The following is a 19,903-nucleotide window of genomic DNA, read 5'->3' on the forward strand; positions in this document are numbered from 1 at the left end:
TGTGTGTGTGTGTGTGATATGATCAGCTCAGTCCTGCTCAGTGTTGTGTGTGTGTGTGTGTGCGTGTGCGTGTGTGTGAGAGATCAGCTCAGTCCTGCTCAGTGTTGTGTGTGTGTGTGTGTGATCAGCTCAGTCCTGCTCAGTGTTGTGTGTGTGTGCGTGTGTGTGTGTGTGTGTGTGTGTGTGAGAGATCAGCTCAGTCCTGCTCAGTGTTGTGTGTGTGTGTGTGTGTGATCAGCTCAGTCCTGCTCAGTGTTGTGTGTGTGTGTGTGTGTGTGTGTGTGTGATATGATCAGCTCAGGCAATACTTCTAAGCATCTCTAATCTCAGATCTAATCCGATTGGTCATGATGAACAGCATCAGCCAATCAGCAGCCTCCTGAAGGAAACTGGAGATAAATCAAGGTCACCGGAGCCTTCGACTGGACCCACCCTGAGAGACTGACGGCGGACCCAGTGTGTGTGTGTGTGTGTAACAGAGCTTTCCGTTAAACTTGAATAACCTGTAAGATCCACGAGGGCTGCCGAGTGCCGACACACACACACACACACACACACACACATCAACATTCCTCTGTCCCACTGACTTTATTAGGCTGATAGAGTCAAACACACATGGAGCTGACAGCGTTAGTGTGTGTGTGTGTGTGTGTGTGTGTGTGTGTGTGTGTGTGTGTGTGTGTGTGAGTGGTGTGTTCAGTATGGTGTTGTGCAGGATTACCTCACGCGTCCCCATAGCGCAGGCCGGTCCCACATCTACACAAATATTTCCCGTCTCCATGAGAACGTCCTGACAGCGCTCCAGCACCGAGAGACCCGCTCTGATGAGGAGACCCGGCCCAGAGCGCAGAGAGCAGCGCTAACACACAACACTCCGAGCTACAGAGACACAGCGTGTGTGTGTGTGTGTTCGTTTAACCCCACACACACACACACAAACTCTCTCTTTCTCTCTCTCACACACACTCACACACACAGAGAGAGTGAGATCAGTGAGTGTGTGTGTGTGTGTGGCGCGGGCCTGTGCGGTGTGTAATGGAATAAGTGTGCTCAAACACATCTGAAAACTGTTATCAGCGGCCTGACGTCAGCGCTGGCCTCCGATACTGATGAGCTCACACACTCACAGACAGAGGCAGAGTGTGTGTGTGTGTGTGTGTGTGTGTGTATGTGCGTGTGTGTTAGCAGCGTCTCACTGGTCAGAGTAAAGACAGTAATGAAGACCTGCTGAGATCCAGAGCCGCAGACAGCAGCAGATGTTCATTACAGAACAACACACACATACACACACACACACACACACACACACACACAACACCTTCACAACACAATCCTGCGCTCAAACTCAACACACTTCACACAAGCTCTCTCTATATGCAGTTTTACACCGTGTCCATGAGCACACAGGCCAGTGTGTGTGTGTGTGTGTGTGTGCGTGTGTGTTCACACCAAACACAACACTGAACCACAGCCAATCAGGTGCGCAGAACACTGCTACACACTCACAGTGACAGTGTGTGTGTGCTGGTGATGCTCCTCCAGAATCTGAGCTGAACCATCAGCTGCGGGAGTGTGTGTGTGTGTGTGTGTGTGTGCGTGTGTGCGTGTGCGTGCGTGCGTGCGTGTGTGTGTGTGTGCGTGTGTGTGTGTGTGTGTGTGCGTGTTTGTCTGTGTGTGTGTGTGAAGCAGATCGCCTCATTAGTGTTCATAAAAATAGAAATTCAGAATCGGGAAATGAGTGGTGGACTAGCAATACTTCAACACCTAGCAACTATTCAGAACACCCTAGCAACCACTTAAACACATGCCAAAGGCGCTTGGCAACAGCACTGCAGAGTCAGAGGCTCACGCTTTAGCTCAGGACACAGTAAACAGTGGAGGAGTTACCATCACACACAGAGGACAGAAGAGGAACCCTCAGCGCTGTGTGTGTGTGTGTGTGTGTGTGTGTGTGTTATCTGCGCTAGATTCCTGCTGCGTTTCTGAGAGGCAGAGATGCAGAGCTCATCTTCAGATGCAGGAGACAGTAGAGGAGTGGGCGTCAGCAGAGCGCTGCTGGATCAGAACAGTACAGACATCTCCATGGCCACAGGCCAATCAATCACAGCACAGCTTCAGTACACACACACACACACGCACACACACACACACACACACGTCTGTTTCTGTCAGTTGTAGGTAATTTTCATAGCTTTCACAAACTCCACAGGAAGCAGCATTCTCCTTTCAGTAAAGCCCCATACTCATGATTTACAGCAGATAAACACTACACACAGGACACTGTCCTCATAATCCCCCTCTCTCTTTCAATACCTGTCAGCTCTTATAACCCTGAAACATTCATTATACATGTCTGTGTTCTACTGTCTCATGTCTCCTCATCTCTCCTCATCTCTCCTCATGTCTCCTCATGTCTCCTCATGTCTCCTCTTCTCTCCTCATGTCTCCTCATGTCTCCTCATGTCTCCTCATGTCTCCTCATGTCTCCTCATGTCTCCTCTTCTCTCCTCTTCTCTCCTCATCTCTCCTCATGTCTCCTCATCTCTCATCATCTCTCCTCATCTCTCCTCTTCTCTCCTCATCTCTCCTCATGTCTCCTCATGTCTCCTCATCTCTCCTCGTCTCTCCTCATCTCTCCTCATCTCTCCTCGTCTCTCCTCATCTCTCCTCATCTCTCCTCATCTCTCCTCATGTCTCCTCATGTCTCCTCATCTCTCCTCATCTCTCCTCATCTCTCCTCGTCTCTCCTCATCTCTCCTCATCTCTCCTCATCTCTCCTCATGTCTCCTCATGTCTCCTCATCTCTCCTCATCTCTCCTCATCTCTCCTCATGTCTCCTCATGTCTCCTCATGTCTCCTCTTCTCTCCTCATGTCTCCTCATGTCTCCTCATGTCTCCTCATGTCTCCTCTTCTCTCCTCTTCTCTCCTCATCTCTCCTCATGTCTCCTCATCTCTCATCATCTCTCCTCATGTCTCCTCTTCTCTCCTCATCTCTCCTCATGTCTCCTCATGTCTCCTCATCTCTCCTCGTCTCTCCTCATGTCTCCTCGTCTCTCCTCATCTCTCCTCATCTCTCCTCATCTCTCCTCATGTCTCCTCATGTCTCCTCGTCTCTCCTCATCTCTCCTCATCTCTCCTCATGTCTCCTCATCTCTCCTCATCTCTCCTCATCTCTCCTCATGTCTCCTCATCTCTCATCATCTCTCCTCATCTCTCCTCTTCTCTCCTCATCTCTCCTCATGTCTCCTCATGTCTCCTCATCTCTCCTCGTCTCTCCTCATCTCTCCTCATCTCTCCTCATCTCTCCTTATCTCTCCTCATGTCTCCTCATCTCTCCTCATCTCTCCTCACCTCTCCTCGTCTCTCCTCATCTCTCCTCATCTCTCCTCATCTCTCCTCATGTCTCCTCATCTCTCCTCGTGTCTCCTCATCTCTCCTCATCTCTCCTCATGTCTCCTCATGTCTCCTCATCTCTCCTCATCTCTCCTCATGTCTCCTCATCTCTCCTCATCTCTCCTCATGTCTCCTCATGTCTCCTCGTCTCTCCTCATCTCTCCTCATCTCTCCTCATGTCTCCTCATCTCTCCTCATCTCTCCTCATGTCTCCTCGTCTCTCCTCATCTCTCCTCATGTCTCCTCATCTCTCCTCATCTCTCCTCGTCTCTCCTCATCTCTCCTCATGTCTCCTCATGTCTCCTCATGTCTCCTCGTGTCTCCTCATGTCTCCTCATCTCTCCTCATGTCTCCTCATGTCTCCTCGTCTCTCCTCATCTCTCCTCATCTCTCCTCATCTCTCCTCATCTCTCCTCATCTCTCCTCATGTCTCCTCATGTCTCCTCATCTCTCCTCATGTCTCCTCATCTCTCCTCATGTCTCCTCATGTCTCCTCATCTCTCCTCATCTCTCCTCATCTCTCCTCATGTCTCCTCATGTCTCCTCATTTCTCCTCATGTCTCCTCATGTCTCCTCATCTCTCCTCATCTCTCCTCATCTCTCCTCATGTCTCCTCATCTCTCCTCATCTCTCCTCATCTCTCCTCATGTCTCCTCATGTCTCCTCGTCTCTCCTCATCTCTCCTCATCTCTCCTCATCTCTCCTCATGTCTCCTCATCTCTCCTCATCTCTCCTCATCTCTCCTCATGTCTCCTCGTCTCTCCTCATCTCTCCTCATGTCTCCTCATGTCTCCTCATCTCTCCTCATGTCTCCTCATGTCTCCTCATCTCTCCTCATGTCTCCTCATGTCTCCTCGTCTCTCCTCATCTCTCCTCATCTCTCCTCATCTCTCCTCATGTCTCCTCATCTCTCCTCATCTCTCCTCATCTCTCCTCATGTCTCCTCATCTCTCCTCATCTCTCCTCATGTCTCCTCGTCTCTCCTCGTCTCTCCTCATCTCTCCTCATCTCTCCTCATGTCTCCTCGTCTCTCCTCATCTCTCCTCGTCTCATCATGTCTCCTCATGTCTCCTCGTCTCTCCTCATCTCTCCTCATCTCTCCTCATCTCTCCTCGTCTCTACTCGTCTCTCCTCATGTCTCCTCGTCTCTCCTCGTCTCTCCTCGTCTCTCCTCATGTCTCCTCATGTCTCCTCGTCTCTCCTCATCTCTCCTCGTCTCTCCTCGTCTCTCCTCACCTCTCCTCGTCTCTCCTCGTCTCTCCTCATGTCTCCTCGTCTCTCCTCATCTCTCCTCGTCTCATCATGTCTCCTCATCTCTCCTCATCTCTCCTCATCTCTCTTCATCTCTCCTCATGTCTCCTCATGTCTCCTCATCTCTCCTCATCTCTCCTCGTCTCTCCTCGTCTCTCCTCATCTCTCCTCATGTCTCCTCATGTCTCCTCATGTCTCCTCATGTCTCCTCGTCTCTCCTCATCTCTCCTCGTCTCATCATGTCTCCTCATCTCTCCTCATGTCTCCTCATGTCTCCTCATCTCTCCTCATCTCTCCTCGTCTCTCCTCGTCTCTCCTCATGTCTCCTCGTCTCTCCTCATCTCTCCTCATCTCTCCTCATGTCTCCTCGTCTCTCCTCATCTCTCCTCGTCTCTCCTCGTCTCTCCTCATGTCTCCTCATCTCTCCTCATGTCTCCTCATGTCTCCTCATCTCTCCTCGTCTCTCCTCATCTCTCCTCATGTCTCCTCATCTCTCCTCATCTCTCCTCATCTCTCCTCATGTCTCCTCATCTCTCCTCATCTCTCCTCTTCTCTCCTCATGTCTCCTCGTCTCTCCTCATGTCTCCTCATCTCTCCTCGTCTCTCCTCGTCTCTCCTCGTCTCTCCTCATCTCTCCTCATGTCTCCTCATGTCTCCTCATCTCTCCTCGTCTCTCCTCATGTCTCCTCATCTCTCCTCATCTCTCCTCATGTCTCCTCATGTCTCCTCATCTCTCCTCATCTCTCCTCGTCTCTCCTCATGTCTCCTCATCTCTCCTCGTCTCTCCTCGTCTCTCCTCGTCTCTCCTCGTCTCTCCTCATGTCTCCTCGTCTCTCCTCGTCTCTCCTCGTCTCTCCTCATGTCTCCTCTTCTCTCCTCATCTCTCCTCGTCTCTCCTCATGTCTCTTCATCTCTCCTCATCTCTCCTCCTCTCTCTCTCTCTCTCCTCTTCCTCATCTCTCTCTCTCTCTTCTCTCCCTCTCTCTCTCTCTCTCTCTCTCTCTCTCTCTCTCTCTCTCGTCTCTCTCCTCTCTCCTCTCTCTCTCTCTCCTCTCCTCTCTCTCTCTCTCTCTCTCTCTCTCTCCTCTCTCTCTCTCTCTCTCTCTCTCTCCTCTCTCCTCCTCTCTCTCTCTCTCCTCTCTCTCTCTCCTCTCTCTCTCATCTCCTCTCTCTCCTCTATCTCTCTCTCTCTTCCTCTCCTCTCTCTCTCTCTCGCTCTCTCTCTCTCTCTCTCTCTCTCTCCTCTCTCTCTCCTCTCTCTCTCTCCTCTCTCTCTCCTCTCCTCTCTCTCCTCTCTCTCTCTCTCTCTCCCTCTCTCTCTCTCTCCTCTCGCTCTCTCTCTCGTCTCTCTCTCATCTCTCTCTCTCTCTCTCTCCTCTCCTCGTCTCTCCTCATCTCTCCTCATGTCTCCTCGTCTCTCCTCGTCTCTCCTCATCTCTCCTCATGTCTCCTCGTCTCTCCTCGTCTCTCCTCATCTCTCCTCACCTCTCCTCATGTCTCCTCATCTCTCCTCATCTCTCCTCGTCTCTCCTCGTCTCTCCTCGTCTCTCCTCATATCTCCTCGTCTCTCCTCGTCTCTCCTCATCTCTCCTCACCTCTCCTCATGTCTCCTCGTCTCTCCTCGTCTCTCCTCATCTCTCCTCACCTCTCCTCACGTCTCCTCATCTCTCCTCATCTCTCCTCATGTCTCCTCATGTCTCCTCATGTCTCCTCGTCTCTCCTCGTCTCTCCTCATCTCTCCTCATCTCTCCTCATGTCTCCTCATGTCTCCTCATCTCTCCTCGTCTCTCCTCATCTCTCCTCATCTCTCCTCATGTCTCCTCGTCTCTCCTCGTCTCTCCTCATGTCTCCTCGTCTCTCCTCATCTCTCCTCATGTCTCCTCATGTCTCCTCATCTCTCCTCATCTCTCCTCGTCTCTCCTCATCTCTCCTCATCTCTCCTCATCTCTCCTCATGTCTCCTCGTCTCTCCTCATCTCTCCTCATCTCTCCTCATCTCTCCTCATGTCTCCTCGTCTCTCCTCATCTCTCCTCGTCTCATCATGTCTCCTCATGTCTCCTCGTCTCTCCTCATCTCTCCTCATCTCTCCTCATCTCTCCTCATGTCTCCTCATGTCTCCTCATCTCTCCTCATGTCTCCTCATCTCTCCTCGTCTCTCCTCATGTCTCCTTGTCTCTCCTCATCTCTCCTCATCTCTCCTCATCTCTCCTCATGTCTCCTCGTCTCTCCTCATCTCTCCTCGTCTCATCATGTCTCCTCATGTCTCCTCGTCTCTCCTCATCTCTCCTCATCTCTCCTCATCTCTCCTCATGTCTCCTCATGTCTCCTCATCTCTCCTCATGTCTCCTCATCTCTCCTCGTCTCTCCTCGTCTCTCCTCATCTCTCCTCGTCTCTCCTCGTCTCTCCTCGTCTCTCATCTCTCCTCATCTCTCCTCGTCTCTCCTCGTCTCTCCTCGTCTCTCCTCGTCTCTCCTCATCTCTCCTCGTCTCTCCTCGTCTCTCCTCACCTCTCCTCGTCTCTCCTCATCTCTCCTCATCTCTCCTCGTCTCTCCTCGTCTCTCCTCGTCTCTCCTCGTCTCTCCTCGTCTCTCCTCATGTCTCCTCATGTCTCCTCGTCTCTCCTCGTCTCTCCTCGTCTCTCCTCGTCTCTCCTCGTCTCTCCTCGTCTCTCCTCATCTCTCCTCATCTCTCTTCATTTCTCCTCATCTCTCCTCGTCTCTCCTCGTCTCTCCTCGTTTCTCCTCGTCTCTCCTCGTCTCTCCTCGTCTCTCCTCATCTCTCCTCATTTCTCCTCATCTCTCCTCATCTCTCCTCATCTCTCCTCGTCTCTCTTCATCTCTCCTCATGTCTCCTCATGTCTCCTCATATCTCCTCGTCTCTCCTCATGTCTCCTCGTCTCTCCTCATGTCTCCTCATCTCTCCTCATCTCTCCTCATGTCTCCTCATGTCTCCTCGTCTCTCCTCATGTCTCCTCGTCTCTCCTCATGTCTCCTCATCTCTCCTCATCTCTCCTCATCTCTCCTCATGTCTCCTCATGTCTCCTCGTCTCTCCTCATGTCTCCTCGTCTCTCCTCATGTCTCCTCATCTCTCCTCATCTCTCCTCATCTCTCCTCATGTCTCCTCATATCTCCTCGTCTCTCCTCATGTCTCCTCGTCTCTCCTCATGTCTCCTCATCTCTCCTCATCTCTCCTCATCTCTCCTCATGTCTCCTCATCTCTCCTCGTCTCTCCTCGTCTCTCCTCGTCTCATCATGTCTCCTCATATCTCCTCGTCTCTCCTCATGTCTCCTCGTCTCTCCTCATCTCTCCTCATCTCTCCTCATCTCTCCTCATCTCTCCTCGTCTCTCCTCATGTCTCCTCATCTCTCCTCATCTCTCCTCATCTCTCCTCATTTCTCCTCATCTCTCCTCATCTCTCCTCATCTCTCCTCATGTCTCCTCATGTCTCCTCATGTCTCCTCATCTCTCCTCATCTCTCCTCATCTCTCCTCATGTCTCCTCATGTCTCCTCATCTCTCCTCATCTCTCCTCATCTCTCCTCATCTCTCCTCATCTCTCCTCATTTCTCCTCATCTCTCCTCATCTCTCCTCATCTCTCCTCATGTCTCCTCGTCTCTCCTCGTCTCTCCTCGTCTCTCCTCGTCTCATCATGTCTCCTCATATCTCCTCGTCTCTCCTCGTCTCTCCTCATCTCTCCTCATCTCTCCTCGTCTCTCCTCGTCTCTCCTCGTCTCTCCTCATCTCTCTTCATTTCTCCTCATCTCTCCTCGTCTCTCCTCGTCTCTCCTCATCTCTCCTCATCTCTCCTCATCTCTCCTCGTCTCTCCTCATGTCTCCTCATCTCTCCTCATCTCTCCTCATCTCTCCTCATCTCTCCTCATCTCTCCTCGTCTCTCCTCATGTCTCCTCGTCTCTCCTCATCTCTCCTCATCTCTCCTCATTTCTCCTCATCTCTCCTCATCTCTCCTCATCTCTCCTCATGTCTCCTCATGTCTCCTCATGTCTCCTCATCTCTCCTCATCTCTCCTCATGTCTCCTCATGTCTCCTCGTCTCTCCTCATCTCTCCTCATCTCTCCTCATGTCTCCTCATGTCTCCTCATCTCTCCTCATCTCTCCTCATTTCTCCTCATCTCTCCTCATCTCTCCTCATGTCTCCTCATGTCTCCTCATGTCTCCTCATCTCTCCTCATCTCTCCTCATGTCTCCTCATGTCTCCTCGTCTCTCCTCACCTCTCCTCATGTCTCCTCATCTCTCCTCATTTCTCCTCATCTCTCCTCATCTCTCCTCATCTCTCCTCATCTCTCCTCATGTCTCCTCATGTCTCCTCATTTCTCCTCATCTCTCCTCATCTCTCCTCATTTCTCCTCATCTCTCCTCATCTCTCCTCATCTCTCCTCATGTCTCCTTGTCTCTCCTCGTCTCTCCTCGTCTCTCCTCGTCTCATCATGTCTCCTCATATCTCCTCGTCTCTCCTCGTCTCATCATGTCTCCCTCATATCTCCTCGTCTCTCCTCGTCTCTCCTCAGTCTCTCCTCGTCTCCCTCTCCTCATCTCGTCCTCAATTCTCCCTCATCTTTCCCTCATGTCTCCTCATCCTGCTCCTCGTCCTCCCTCATCTCTCCTCGTCTCTCCTCGTCTCTCCTCATCTCTCCTCATCTCTCCTCATGTCTCTCCATATCTCCTTCGTCTCTCCTCATGTCTCCTCGTCTTCTCCTCATCTCTCCTCGATCTCCTTCCTCCATCCTCTCCTCATCTCTCCTCGTCTTCTCCTCATGTCTCCTCATCTCTCTCATCTCTCTATCATTCATACTCCTCATCTCTCCTCATCTCTCCTCATCTCTCCTCATCTCTCCTCATGTCTCCTCATCTCTCCTCATGTCTCCTCATGTCTCCTCGTCTCTCCTCGTCTCTCTTCATCTCTCCTCATCTCTCCTCATCTCTCCTCATCTCTCCTCGTCTCTCTTCATCTCTCCTCATGTCTCCTCATGTCTCCTCATATCTCCTCGTCTCTCCTCATGTCTCCTCGTCTCTCCTCATGTCTCCTCATCTCTCCTCATCTCTCCTCATCTCTCCTCATGTCTCCTCATGTCTCCTCGTCTCTCCTCATGTCTCCTCGTCTCTCCTCATGTCTCCTCATCTCTCCTCGTCTCTCCTCATCTCTCCTCATGTCTCCTCATGTCTCCTCGTCTCTCCTCATCTCCTCATGTCTCCTGGACTCTCGGCTGTATCCCCTGTAGGCTGACAGTAGTACCTGTGTGTGTGGTGTCTGCTGTATCTCCTGCAGCTGTAGGTGTGTGTGTGTGTTGCTGTAATTAGCTGTCAGCATCAGGGAGCTGGTGTAGCTCTGCTGATCAGCTAGCGGCCTCATTTCAGCTCTCTCTGATGTCTCAGCGTGTGGATTTGGAGACTTTGTTCATTTATAGTTGGGATTATGCGCAGGACTTGGACAGAAACCGATTCTCCGAGTGTGTTTCCGCCTGCGGGAGACAGGACTTCTGTGGGATATGTGGACGTGGGTTTAGCAGCGTCTTCATTGAGGAGGTCACGCTCGGCTTACAGCGTTATTTCTGGACAGGATAAATGTGCTAATATGAATCTCAGCACACAATAGATGAGCTGTAATGCTGTCATCAGACTATAGTCAGGGCAGATCAGGGAAGAGGAGCTCTGCTGCCCTCTAGTGCTGACACACACACACACACACACACACACACACACACACACACACAGTTTACAGGAGTAGATTTGCTCTTGACATTAGTGCGGACACACGTCTCTAGAGCGTATGCATTGAGCAAATAGTGTTTGTGTTTTAAAATCTGTATAAAGCACTTAATAATATAAATAAACACTCAATAATACTCATATCAGTTAGTGAGTGCCGCCTCATGCTGTACTGCAGTCGGCCTGTGAGGACGTGTGTGTGAAGAGACGTTTACAGAGGTGTGTGTGAAGAGACGTTTACAGAGGTGTGTGTGAAGAGACGTTTACAGAGGTGTGTGTGAAGAGACGTTTAGAGAGGTGTGTGTGACGCTGTTTAACCCTTTTACCCTGAATATTGTTTTCATAATCATGAAGGCCAAAATACAAACTCAATTTGGGTTAATTGCACAGTCTGGGTCAATAGTGTGATAGTGAACTCACAGTACGTGCACGTGTGGGTCACTCAGGGTTGACGGAGTATTGGTTTATTTTGAAGTTGATTCATTTATTTGTTGGGTCATTTCAGTGATTGGTGGATATTGGACACGTCTCCTCCATCCATGCTAATTCTGCGCCCCTGGTGTGTGTGTGTGTGTGTGTGTGTGTGTGTGTGTGTGTGTGTGTGTGTGTGTGTGTGTGAAGAGCAGGAGATCCTCAGCTGTGATTTGCCAAATTAAAGGTAATTTTCATCAACCGGTTTGGATAATTGAGCAGATATAATGATGAGACACACAGCATCACACACACCCACACACACACACACACCTGTTAAAGCTTCTGCTGGATATAAACAGTAATGCTGGCGTAGCTGTGTTTCTGCAGCAGATGTTCAGTGTGTGTGTGTGTGTGTGTGTGTGTGTGTGTGTGTGTGTGTGTGTGTGTGTGTCTGTCTGTCTGTCACTCAGTTTCCTGTTCTCGTGTTTCTCTTTCCTGTTTACACCACAAACACAGAGCAGGACTGGAGAAACTCTCCTTCTGAACAGTTTAGTAATGTTTGGGGTGTCTGTGGCCACACACACACACACACACACACACACACACACACACACACAATAGAGCAGAACGTGTGTGTCAGGCAGTGGTGTTTTCAGTGTTAACTCTTCAGCTGTGGCTGATGAGAGTATTTTCCTCCTAAATGAAACACACACTGCACTTTAAGCAGCTGTGAAGAGAGACTGATGAAGCGCAGATACATGAAGGTGTGTGTGAGTGTGTGAGTGACAGACTGAAATGTTCATCAGTGTGTGTCTTCAAGGCAGAGAGATGAATGAGTGATCGTTAAGCATGTATAACGCCACAGTTAATATCATATATATTAATATGAGTGCTCATTAAAGTCTCCTTGTCTAGATTTACACATTAGCCTCTCTGATGCACAACACTGAACTACACTGGGCTGCGTTTCCCAAACAGCGACGTAACTCACGGCTGAACTATCAGAGTACGATGCATCGCCTGGGGAAAGAGCGATGTAGTGACGAGTGTTTCCCACAACAGTTTCTCTACTGCTGATCCATCGCTTAACCCACGTTAGTTATAATGTAAAACGCCCATAATGACGCTCTACACAGGCTGGAGGAGCTACTCTAGAGCAGAAGCTCATCATTTATCAGTGCAGATTATATTGTTTTACACAAACACACATTAATAAAACAATTACATTCGTTTTTACTACATTAGTTTAGGTAAAAACATGCCCTCGCTTACTATATTAACTGAAATATATATGTACACAGCACATCTAGAGGCTGTGTTTCCTTTACAGATATTATTAGAGAACATTACATATCCTATTCTAAAACATAACATCACTACAAAAGCTGACACTATTCTAATATCATGTATAAATCATATCAATCAATCAATAATCAGGCGACTTATTAAAAAATGACATGTAATATATTTTTAGAAACTGAAAAAGATCCTGCTATTATAATAATATTGATGATGATGATGAAGATGATGAAGGATATTGTTTATTTATTTTTCATTTATTGTTAAAGTCTACTTTTACAGTTTTAATCATGTAAACCACAGCAGAAATGTTCTACCCAGCAGGCCCATGTCATCTACAGTACAGATGCTTCATAAATAACCCACTATAGATTAAAGCATTAGCGTATGCTGTGTTTTTTGCTTCCACAAGCTTTGGAGACGTAGCATAAATTCTGCTTTTAAATAACAGGTCACCTATAGCTTTCATCATGAGCCACGGCTGTGTTCAAAATGACATCAATGTTTTAAAGTGCACTGTGAAGGGAGCGGTAAACATGAAGATCGCTAAAACTGAACTGTGATACTTTGAAAGCAGATTACACCTAAGAGAGAAGAGCTTAATGCTGTTTTATTTTTAAAAATTCCAACAGTGAGTGTTCTAAAAGAATAGGGTTTAGGGGGGATAAGTGGGAATAGAACACAGCCAGGAACTCTGTTTCTAACTACAGCTCCAGAGGTTTAGTTGCAAGTGTACAGGTATGTGATGCAGTTTGCTTTAGTTGGCTAACGATGGTTTTCAGAAACGCACCCCTGGGGTCAGTTCTTCATACCTCACTTAAATGATCTAAGATGGTTCGGCAGATCCTGGATCTGTTAATCTTGATAACTGATCTCCGGCTAATTTGGTTCTTCAAACAAGTTCATGAATCAGATTAAATGTCTGGATGAGCTGATCTGAGATCTGTGTGTGTTGTGAAGGACAGATCTATCGTCCTCCAAATCATGATCAGCAATGCAATGATTGGCTGACGGCACAGCAGCGTGATGACATCATCTCATTAATATTCAATTATCCATTTGCGCAAAATTACATCAAATTCATAATAAAGGGTTTGTTAAATATGATGCGCAATAACTCTCCACATGAGCTGCAGGCTTCACACTTTCACGTGTCAACAGTATTTAGCAATTCATTTAGCTTTACATTTCAGATCGCATTTTCTGACTATAGCCTAGGCCTGTTATACTTTGTTAATCGGTGTGAGGAATTTAGATTAATTCTGCACCAAAAAAACCATATTAGTAAAGGCAAATAATTGGCATAATAGCAGTCAAAACGTGCATAACTGCATAAATTATTATTCCTTTATAAATAACAAACAACAACAACAACAGTTGAGTATTGGTCATGTCTATTATAAACCTGACGAGACGTCTAATCTGTCCAAGCTAACTGAGTGTATTAAAGATGTTAAAGACTGGATGACCAACAATTATCTTCTCTTAAACTCAGACAAAACAGAATTATTACTTATTGGGCCTAAATCCTGTACACAGCAGATCTCACAACTCGACCTACAATTAGAGGGATACAAAGTTAGCGTTAGTTCTACTATAAAAGATCTGGGTGTCATATTAGACAGCAATTTAACTTTTAAAAATCATATATCCCATGTCACAAAAACTGCTTTCTTTCATCTGAGAAATATAGCTAAGTTACGAAGTATGCTATCCATCTCAGATGCAGAGAAGCTAGTCCATGCTTTTATGAGCTCTAGATTGGATGACTGTAATGCTCTGTTTGCTGGCTGCCCAGCATCCTCTATTAACAAACTTCAATTAGTACAAAATGCAGCTGCCAGAGTTCTAACCAGGTCTAGAAAATTTGATCACATCACCCCAATTTTATCCTCCTTACACTGGCTGCCTGTTAAGTTTCGTATTGAATTTAAAATATTGCTTCTTACATATAAAGCTCTAAATAATCTAGCTCCTGCTTATCTAACCAATCTTCTGTCTCGCTACAATCCAACTCGCTCTTTAAGATCTCAAAACTCAGGACTTCTGGTAGTACCTAGAATAGCAAAGTCGAGTAAAGGAGACCGAGCCTTCTCATTTATAGCTCCTAAACTCTGGAATAGCCTTCCTGATAACGTCCGAGGCTCAGACACACTCTCCCAATTCAAAACTAGATTAAAGACCTATCTCTTTAGTAAAGCATACACTTAGTGCACCACTTAGGGGGCTTCCACACAGGTTATGCATCTTGTTGATATACACTGTGAACATCAGCTACGCTAATTATTTTCTTTATTCTCCATTTCCACTGGGGATACTCTTCCCGAGGCCCTCAGACTATGCAGAGTCACTGATTCGATCCAAGACCAACGACGAGATGATCCCAAGGTTTCCATATCCTGGACCAGGCCGTATCCTGAGCAGCTACTGTGATGGTCATGGAGGAGTGGAGAACATGAGACTGATTCCTATGACGCTCCAGAGACAGACGAGTCTTCGCTGAGGCCAGCTTCCAGCCTCCGCCACTGAGACTGCAGCTCTGCACAAGACGTTTGGCCAGCGGAGAAATTAAAATGGTCGTGCCCAACTGAGTCTGGTTTCTCTCAAGGTTTTTTCTTCACTTCCGCCATTAGTGAAGTTTTTTTTTCCCTCTCCGCTGTCTCCACTGGCTTGCATGGTTCAGGATCTGTAGAGCTGCGCATCGTTGGATTTGCTCTTCAGTATTTGGACTCTCAGTAGTGATTATTAAACCACACTGAACTGAGCTCAACTGAACTGAACTTAAACACTACAAACTGAACTACACTGTTCCTATTTACTGTGACCTTTTATGTGAAGCTGCTTTGACACAATCTACATTGTAGAAGCGCTATACAAATAAAGGTGAATTGAATTGAATCTATTATCATGTCTATAAACTGTACTAAAGCTGGATCGGTACCTTTATACAGTGCGCATTTGCATCTAAAAAGTCCATATTAATAAATAATAATAATAATAATAATAATATATTGTATTTATAACGCGCTTCTCTGTAACCCATGTCCTCTTTGATCTCCTTGGGGAGAACCACCTCGTTTTTGTACTTTTATTTACTACATTTTATTTAGATATTTTTAAACGTATATGTATATAAACATGAATATTATTAATTATTATAAATTATGAGTGTATTTATAAACGAGTGTGTTTACTTTATTCCCAAGTGTATATGATCTATAGATGACTACTGTAAGAAATTATCAGCATTCAGTACACACTTTCAGTATTACCTTTGCTTGAACAGACCCGATCTAATCCTGTTTACATGAAATAAAGCTGCTCCCCAGCAGGTTTGAGCTACCAGAACTGTTGCTATGACAACAACTCTGAGATGAGTTTTGAAGAAGTAAAGGCTCCTGGATCATGTCAAGAAGAACGGACCCTCGGACAGCACTCCATCTATAGCTGGTGAGTTGAGCAGCCAGTGTTGCCAGATGTAGCCTGATTCCAGCACAAAAGCTGTCAAAAAACCGCTGAAAACCAAATAGCGCCACTATAGGGGAGCGTGTGTAAGGCTGGGGAAGGCTTAGCCTCCCCCTGGCCAGAGATCACGGAGATAGCAGCAAAGAAAAAATGCATTAAAAACATGTAACGGGTGTATGGCGTAATAAGATTGTAATATAATGTTGATGATTAACACAACACTTTAGCCATTGTAAGTTTGTCAATGAAATATCAAGTCCCCCTCCGCACAAAAATGGAACTGTCCACCCCCGCACGTTGCACTGATGAGCGCTGTTTATTACTGGAGTTAGCAGCTGCTCTGAATACCAAACCAAGTGCTGGCCAGCGGACTATAGCGATTTGCTGGTCAAGGACATCAGTAATAAAATGACAAATGAGTATTATAATAATATATTATAATATACAATAATAATAATATAAACACTGGTTTAACTTGTTTTCAGCATTAACTGAAATTGGTAGTTTGATTGTAGCGTAGTCTAGCCTATAGTGGAGTAATCTTGTTTAGGCAATCAATTGGAGTTTTACATTTTAAAGGTCAAATATTTATTGCTGAATTACAAGTTCGGTTTTCAACTGGCCTCGTGAAAAAGAGAATGATTTCGTACTCTCAGGGCCGGCGCATTCAGAGGCAACCTAGGGCGGTAAAATAGTCAGGGTTGCGTCCTCTCTGATATTAATTATTACAAGTAGTCATAATTTAATTTGAAACTGCACACAGTAAGTAATAAATATTTAATAAATAAGCATTTAACATTTGTTTAATATTTAATAAATGCCGTCTTGATGAACAGAATCATTTTAATTAGATTTTTAATTAAAAGTAATAATAATAAAACATTAATAAACTGAGCCCGGATTTCTGACCGGTGTGTAGATCAGCGGGAGAGTTTAATAGAATCATGTCATGTGTGTGTTGAATATAATAGACGTTTGTTGAAGCACTGGTGCTGCTGTCCTGTGGCTGCAGCATCATCAGGTGGAGCTGCACACTGGTGCTGGTGTGGAGAGAACCCCCCTCATGATAGTGAAGCTCTTTGGCTGTTTGGCCATACACGACACATGCGCTATATAAATACACACATCACACACAGTCTTTCTCTCTCACACACTTACACACACAGAGGAGCGGCTGTAACTTTGATGTAGAGGCGCATCAAAAGAAAGCGCGTGCTTCTTCTTCTTCTTCTTCTTCTTCTTCGTTTAATGGCAGGTGGCAGCTTGAGGTGCATTACCGCCACCTACTGTGTTCTACACCTACATATTCTTTATTATTAAAAACTTTCTGTGCATTTTGATAAATGTCTGTGATTGAGATGTCTGTCACGTCCAGATCTCTCAATTTTATTTTAAACTGGTTCCTCTCTCTTCTATATTTTGTACACTTAATTAATACATGTTCAATGGTTTCATTTTTTCCACAATGACTGCAGCATTCTGTTTCCCTTTCCCTATCTTGTATAGTGAGCTGTTTAAATTGGAGTGACCTATTTGGAGTCTGGTTATGGCGGTGTCTTCCTTCCTGTTTCCATATACTTTCCTTTCCTTCCCCACTTTAGCTTGTATGCTATGCTATACAGATGTCTTCCTTTTGATTCTGAATCCCAGTCCTCTTGCCAAAGACTAATAACTGAATTATTTATAATATGTTTTATTGCTGTTTTCCATAGCGGGATCTCAATTTCCACCTCGTCATTTCCCAATGCTGTTTTTGCAATCTTATCTACGAGTTCAGTCCCAGTGACCAGGAATCCATAAAATTTCTACCTCTATTCCTCTGGGATTTATTTCATATATGTTTTGTAGTATTTCATTTAATAAATCTTGTCGTGATCCCGAGGTGCCGCTATTCAAACTATTTAGTGCTGAATATGAGTCCGAGCACACCATCACCCTTAAGGGCCGATTTTCCTCCACCCACTGCGTTGCCATTGAAATTGGCATTAATTCAGTTGAGAATACTGATATATAATTACTTAACCTCGTTGAAATACTGTGTTTAAGGTTAGGAATATATATAGCTGCTGCTGTATACCCATTGTCTGGGTTTTTAGACGCATCAGTATATATCTGTGTAAGATTTAAATATTACTAGTTCCTCTTTAGACACACTCCTGTTCTTATCATTGATTATACCATGTAACTGTAAATCAACTAGTGGCATTTGAAACATCCAAGCAGGTGTAGCTGTTATTGCTGATGTAGGTCCTGTTTTTATATGATCTATTCCTAATTTCCCGGGCCTCCGGTTCTGCATCTGCACCTGAAACTCCTGTTCTTGCTTGATTCATGTTCCAGCGCGTGCATCTGTGGCTCTTTGATCGCTCTCGCGGTACTTTGATGTCACGCACATACAGAGCGCCAACAGCCACTAATATGAGCGCCCGCTAATGACGTCACAACGCTTTTCCTTCGAACAGCCAATCAGATTAGAGTGTTTCCAGCATCTAAATAAACTAAGCTGGAGTCAGCAGGAAGCGCAGTCGGACGCGCTCTGGGTCATCTGCTCTGGCTCATCATGCAAAATGAGTCAAAGCAATAATAATAGATCAACGCTTTCATCCGTTAGTCTCTGTCACGTGATGCTTGTTACTTTCCTCACCGCTGCTCAGCACGGATCAATCGTAGTCGACTCTGATTACTGCGTGTCAGTTTGGAAATAAGTTTGCAGCGGTGTCCGAGAAGATCGGTGTGTGTTTACCGGGGGTCACATCTGCACATGTGGTGGACGACTGTAACATCTGGAGAGTGGATGTGCACAAAGAGACAGAAGGCGTCACAGAAGCTGCTTCAGGTCGACTGAGCCTCGCGCATGCGCACTGACACACACGCGCGCGCACACTGTGGGTCAGCCATGTAAACACTGATCAGCTGAAGAACACACTCCGCTCCTCCACACTCCGCCATGGTGCAGTCCTGCTCGGCGTACGGCTGCAAGAACAGATACCAGAAGGACAGGAACATCTCCTTCCACAAGTGAGAGAGAGAGAGAGAGAAAGAAAGAAAGTGAGCGCGCGCGGTGTGTGCGTGTGTGTGTGTGTTTGTGACCCATCGGACAAAAAAAAAGATAGTGAGTGTGTAATGTGGTGTGTGTGACAGATAAAACAGCAGAAGGTGTGTTATGAGGACATCAGTGCTGCTCTGAGGTCAGTCAGGCGGTGTTCAGTGTCCTGAGGCTCAGACACACACTACAGTATAACACTATGTAGACCTCTGGAGAGTCCCCACAACTCTCTCTCTCTCTCTCTCTCTCTCTGTGTGTGTGTGTGTGCGTGTGTGTGTGTGTGTGTGTGTGTGTTCAGAGCTGTTTGTGTGTTTCTGAAGTTTGATGTTCCACTGCTGCACTGATCTGAGCTCAGTCTCTCTCTCTCTCTCTCTCTCTGTCTGTGTGTCCCTGATCATGATGATGGTGTGTGTGTGCACTGCAGGTTTCCGCTGGCGCGGCCGGAGGTGTGTGTGCAGTGGGTCTCCGCCATGAGCAGGAGGAACTTCAAGCCCACCAAATACAGCAACATCTGCTCACAGCACTTCACCAGCGACTGCTTCAAGCAGGAGTGCAACAACCGCGTGCTGAAGGACAACGCTGTCCCCTCACTGTTCACACTGCAGACCACACAGGTACACACACACACACAGTCGGGTGTCTGAAATCAGTTTCTGTGGGCAGGTGTGGTGTTTAACGTGGTCAGTACTGTGACGTCTAGTCAACGTCTAGCCAGCGTCTAAGGACAACGTTATTTTGATGTCCAATAATGATGTTGATTTTAGGTTGTGTTAGAAAGTGACCAAACTCCAGCAGAGCCAACATCTTAAACCAGCGTCATATTGACGTCAAACACTGACACTTATTCGTCAGGTGTGGCACCCAAAATCCAACGTCTGATAGACATAGTGGTAACGTCCACACAATGTCAAGCTGTAACATCATTAGACGTTGATATTTGGTTGATTTTAGGTTGGGCGTTGGGTTCTGACGTGAACCAGACTTTCATTTCCAAACAAAATGCAATAGTATGATCCTGCACAACTGGAGTGGCTGCACTTTCAGGACCGTACGTTTAGGACCGCATCTTTAGGACCCTAGTTTTTTGTGACATCGCCACCTACTGGATTGGATGACATTGTAAAACTGCATTTCTAGGACCGCATTTCTTTTCGGCAGCGCCACCTATTGGATTGGATGACATTGTAAAACTGCATTACTAGGACCGCATTTCTTTTCGGCAGCGCCACCTACTGGATTGGATGGCACGGTGAACTGCATTTCTAGGACCATAGGACTGGATTCCCAGCGCCACCTACCTGATTG

The 19,903-nt window shown here is 46.6% G+C and overlaps 1 protein-coding gene across 1 annotated transcript in view; it reads left to right on the top strand.

The window, feature by feature from the left end:
• Positions 1-19,126: 19,126 nt before the first annotated feature.
• ift74 (intraflagellar transport 74) overlaps positions 19,127-19,903 on the top strand; it is a 46,231-nt gene continuing 45,454 nt past the window's right edge. Inside the window, exon 1 of the mRNA XM_056457182.1 lies at positions 19,127-19,212. The gene's annotated coding sequence lies outside the window, so the exon portion shown is untranslated. The remainder of the gene's footprint in view (positions 19,213-19,903) is intronic.

The sequence above is a fragment of the Danio aesculapii genome, chromosome 5, assembly GCF_903798145.1.
Source record: "Danio aesculapii chromosome 5, fDanAes4.1, whole genome shotgun sequence".
Classification (NCBI taxonomy): Eukaryota; Metazoa; Chordata; class Actinopteri; order Cypriniformes; family Danionidae; genus Danio; species Danio aesculapii.